General features: G+C 40.3%; 1 long non-coding RNA gene across 1 annotated transcript; it reads right to left on the bottom strand.

Annotated features, from left to right (window-relative positions):
- Nucleotides 1–2,859: 2,859 nt before the first annotated feature.
- Nucleotides 2,860–4,129, bottom strand: LOC134206579 (uncharacterized). The gene is made up of 4 exons (XR_009978319.1): nt 3,850–4,129; nt 3,608–3,792; nt 3,347–3,546; nt 2,860–3,291 (listed from the first exon to the last, which is right to left on the bottom strand). It is a non-coding gene; the product is annotated as an uncharacterized LOC134206579 (long non-coding RNA).
- Between the last annotated feature and the right edge of the window lie 918 nt (nt 4,130–5,047).

The raw sequence follows: 5,047 nt of genomic DNA, 5'->3' as shown, positions 1-5,047 counted from the left end.
AGGTAAATCAACTCGATTCTGTGCTGTTTGCGTTGCGCACGAGCCGAAGCAAAAAATCTCATGCAAATAATGACCGCTCCGCCGGCATGACTCTAACGTAGCAGCAAACAAACAGTTTGCTTCATCGGCAAAAAAAATGTCACGATATCGCGTACATTTTTTGGTAAACTGTTTCGGCTTGTTTGGTGAATGAAATTTGACTGAATAAAATGTAAATATTCACATAATCAGAGTGTTTTAACACAGACAAACAGACGTAACTCTTCGTACAAATTGTTCGAAAAATTATCGTCATGTACCTTTTTCAGACAACACTACTGCCATCTATCATCAGAATCGCGAGAAACGCAGTCGGCCATGATTATTTCCCATTTGACGTTTGCTCCTAACGCATACTTCTATATGAATCATCATCATCATCGTCATCAACACGTAAAACATTCAGCAGCATATACATTAATCAAAAGCGATTGAGCACTAGCGCCTCTCTTGGCACAATCGCGTAACACAGATGAATTTCAAATCAACCGTTAAACACGTAAACGATGTTGAAATGAGAAGTGTTACGTCTGTTTGTCTGTGGTTTTAATGTGCATTTCCGAACACTGCTCTGAAGTTCTGAAATTTTGAAGATCAGAAGCTGAAGTTTTTAGGATCTGGAGCTCTGAAGTTTTGAAGCTCTGGGATTCTAAAGTTCTGAAATTCTGAATTTATGAAGTTCTGATTTTAGTTTTATTTAGTTTTTAAGTTCAAAAGATCTGAAATTTTACAGCTCTGAAGTTCAATGTTCTGAAGTTTTGAAGTTCTGCAGTTATAAAGTTCAGAAGGCCTTTTGAAGTTATGAAGTTCTGAAGATCTGAAATTCAGAAGCTCTGCAGTTTGAAGTTCGGATATTCTGAAATATCAAAGGTCTGAAGTTCTGAAGCTCTACAGTTCTGACGTTCTGGAGTACTGAAGTTTCGAAAATCTAAAGATCTGAAGCTCTGAGGCTCTTAAGATCTGAAGTTCTGCAATTCTGAAGTTCTGAGTTTGTAAACATACGAAGTTCTAAAGTTGTGAAGTTTATAGCTCTGAAGTTTTGCAGCTCTTAAGATCTAAGGTTGTGAAGTTTTAAAATTCTAAAGTTTTAATGTCCTGAACCTGATGTTTCAAAGTTCTGATGTTCTCATGCTCTAAAGTTCAGGTCTGAAGTTCTAAAGCTCTAAAATACTGAAGTTCTGAAGCTCTGCAGTTTGGAAAATATGATGTTTTGAAGTTCAGAAATTTTGAAGATATGAAATTCTGAAGATCTGAAGTTCTCAATTTTTAAAGGTCTGGAACCTTGAAGTTCTGAAGCGCTGAAGTTTTGAGGTTCTTAAGTTTTGAAGTTCTGAAGTTCTGAATTTCCGAAGTTTTGAAATTCTGAAGTTCAATATTTTTGAGTTCTGTAATTCTATCAGATATCCATAAGATATGAAGTTCAAAAGTTCTGAAGTTCTAAGATTCTGAAGTTCTGAAATTCAGAATTTCCGAAATCTTCAATTTTTTTTATAAGTTTTGAAGTTCTAAAATTCTGAATCTTTGAACTTCTGAATGTCTTGAGTTTTAAAGTTCTGGAAATCTTAATTTCAGATATCCTGAAGTTCTGCAGCTTTATGCTTCTGTAGTTTTGAGATTCTGCATTCTGAAGTTCTAAATTTCTTAAGTTTTGAAGTTCTGAAGTTTTGAAGTTCTTCAGTTCTGAAGTTATGAAACTCTGAAGTTTTGTAGTTATGAAGCTATGAAGTATGAAGTTCTGATGTTTCTAAGTTCTGAAGTTCTGAAGTGCTGAAGTTCCAAGGTTTTGAAGTATTGAAGTACTGAAGTTCTGGTGTTCTTAGTTCTGAAGTACTGAAAAACTGAAGTTTTGAAGGCCTGAAGTTCTGGAAAACTAAAGTTTTGCAGTTCTGAAGTACTGAAGCTCTGAAGTACTGAAGATTAGAAAATCGGAAGTTCTGAAGCTCTGAAGTTCTGTAATTTTTTTTATTCATTTATTTATTTGGTAGGCACTCTGTGTTCTTAACCGCTACTGTGCCGTGATCTACTATGGTGTTCTGCTGTACAGAATCCACACAGAATCTATTTTTAGATATCCATTTTTCGTTATTGTTGTAGTTGCCAGTTCATCTTGTCGTGAGTCCATTGTGTCCCTTTGTCCATGTTGAGTATCCAATGATCGTTGCATTGTTCTGTTGCCATTTTTAATCCGGGTAACGTTGGAGGAATGCCTCCGACAAGAACAAGTTGCCAGTCGTCATCAGGCAGCCGTGACGGTAAGGCGCGTACCCCAAACGCCACCGTATGGGCTCCGGACCTGGCGACTGACGATGGTTTGGTGGAGGGGCTGGGAATCGAACCCATGACCATTCGTTTATAAGGCGAACGTGTAGCCAACTACGCTACGGGACCCCCTGAAGTTCTATAATTCTGCAGTTATTGAGTTCTGAAATTCCAAAGTTCTGAAGTTCTCAACTTTTAAAGTTTTGAAGTTATGATGTTTTGAAGCTCTTAAGCTCTAAAGATTAGAAGTTCTGAGGTTTAAAAGTTCTGAAGGTCTGAGTTATTGAAGATCTGAATTTTTAAAATTCTGGAATCCTGAATTTTTGGGGTTGTGAAGTTCGGAAGAACTGAAGTTTTGGAGTTCTGAAGCTCTGAATAACCGAACTTCCTTATTTCTGAAGTAATGAATTTATGAAGATCTGAATTTATGAAGTTATTGCGAGTTCCCGGTAGCGGTAGACCAGAGCTACCCAAAGCGGAACAAAAGAAACAACCAAAACTGGGGGCTACAGCACCAACGAAACGAAAACGACCACAAATCTCAAATATTGTACATGTATACAGAGCTTTATTTTTCCATTTTGGAATCTTCCCTACTCTTCATTCCCTGCTTTCCTGCTCTCGAGAGATCAATTTTACATGCTAAATATTTCTCTTAGGTTTCTACTCACGGTACCTATCGGGGCGCCCCATCTCAACACTTGCCACGCCACTGCGGTCATGATGCGTCTTCGCAACAATCTCCTGACTACACGTCCGTCCAGTGGGCGCTAGATCCCGTCAGCCCCAGTGTCGTGATCGCTGCTTCGGTGTTCGTTCCTCTGTTGATTAAGCCACCAATCTCGGCTACGATGCGTGCCCGCGCTTCTCCTGGAAGAAATCCCGCCGGGTACTAAAACCAGAGCAGACTCGCACTCATGCCTCGCATGCAAACACCACGAATCGAATGTTGAGTATCCTGACTGCTACGAAACTGCAATAAACAAGAAAACCCTGTCGTACGACAGGTTAGCCTTTGCTCGCACGATACCTCGTCTAGGCCACTTACCCTATAAGGGGTTTTCTTTTATCTGCTGATGTTAAGAAGGGTCTGTCGCTTTCGTTCGCGCTTTAGTCGCTGCTTGCGGCCAGGTAGTCCGTCGCATAGGCGGTGCTCTTCGCAAAGTGGTTTTCGTTTTCACCACAAAAGTGATCACTTTTCGTTTGCCGGAATGCACACGGTGGCAGTAGAGGAAGTTGGAAGCTCTCCTGAACAAGAGCACAATGGTAACTACAGTGGTTCCGCACTTAATGATGAAATGGTACTCACCGGGCAAAATAGGTTCTGCTTTGCACCAGCTGAAGCATGCGGTTTTACGAACCACTCTATTGTTGGCGTTGGAGGTTGCCGATCGCTGCCAGCTGAAGCACGCGGTTTTGCGAAAAGCTCAATTGTTGGCGTTGGAGGTTGCCGATCGCTTTCTCGTCACGATGTAAGTTTCACGCGACCCCCTGCTGCGAAAGGCGGAAATCAGAAATCGAATCCGTATGACCCAAAAGACCAGTACTCACCTGCTAGTTTCGTTAGTTCCTTCAAGCTGACGAGGACGGATTCTTTAAAACGTCGCCGTCGACGTCCCCGTCGTGCTGGCGCTCGGGGGTTCGGGCGTATCGAACTTCTGCGCGTCAAATGGGCTTTCTTTTTGTGCCCACAACTTCACCAACGTAAGAGCAAGTAGCTCTGCCTAAATCAGCTTAATGGCACGGGTTCCCTTCCCGGATTCTTCGGAACAAACTTTTTCACACGCGACTGTACCTAGCGTCACTAGCTGGTTTCTACGATGGCGGCGAACGAATGATGTATTTCCACGTCTGCTGCGTCGGTGCGTTTTGCAGCCATTCGTTCCACACCGGCTTGTTCGTGTGTGTGTTGCAACGATGATCATTAGGATGACAGCTGTCACGATTTGCATGATGATTTTCGAGCGGGTGCGTTTCCAATGCAGTGTTGATGATTGCACACTGAATGAAATCATGGCATGTGGCTTATGTTTTGGGACAATTGTAGTAGGTACGATTTAGGCGTGACGATGACGACTGCTATTCTTGGGTGTCTTCTTATCGTGTTTACATTTATTTAGGAACATAACTATTGTACACCAACAAATCAAGTTTAAACGTAACAAAGTACTGAAGCTCTGAAATTTAGAAGTTTAGAAATTTGTTGAATTTATGAAGTACTGAAGCTCTGAAATTTAGAAGTTTAGAAATTTTAAAGTGTTGAAGTTTTGAAGTTTCTTAGTTCTAAACTTCAGTTTTGAAGTTATAAAGCACTGAAGTACTGAGACTCGGGAGTTAGGAAGTTCTAAAATTTTGAAGTTCTGAAGTTCAGAAGTTTTGAAGTTTCGAAGTTCTGAAGTTCTGAAGTTCTGCAGTTATTAAGTTCAGAAGTTCTAAGGTTCTGAAGATCTGAAATTCTTAAGTTCTAAAATTCCCTAGTTTTAAGGTTTTGAGGTTCTGATGTTCGAAAGTTAAGAAACTTTGAAGTGTTGAAGTTCTGTTGTTTTGAAGTTGTTGTTTTCATAGTTCTAAAGTTAAGTTGTTTTTAAGTTCTAAAGTTAAGTTTTGAATTTCTAAAGCTCTGAAGTACTGGAGTTCGGGAGTTAGGAAGTTCTAAAATTTTGAGGTTCAGAAGTTCAGATCAGAGGTTCTGAAGTTTTGAAATTCTGAAGCTCTGAAGTTCGGAAGTTCTAAAGCTTTGAAGTTCTGA

Source organism: Armigeres subalbatus, chromosome 1, assembly GCF_024139115.2.
Source record: "Armigeres subalbatus isolate Guangzhou_Male chromosome 1, GZ_Asu_2, whole genome shotgun sequence".
NCBI lineage: Eukaryota > Metazoa > Arthropoda > Insecta > Diptera > Culicidae > Armigeres > Armigeres subalbatus.
This window is presented reverse-complemented; position numbering and strand designations above follow the sequence as displayed.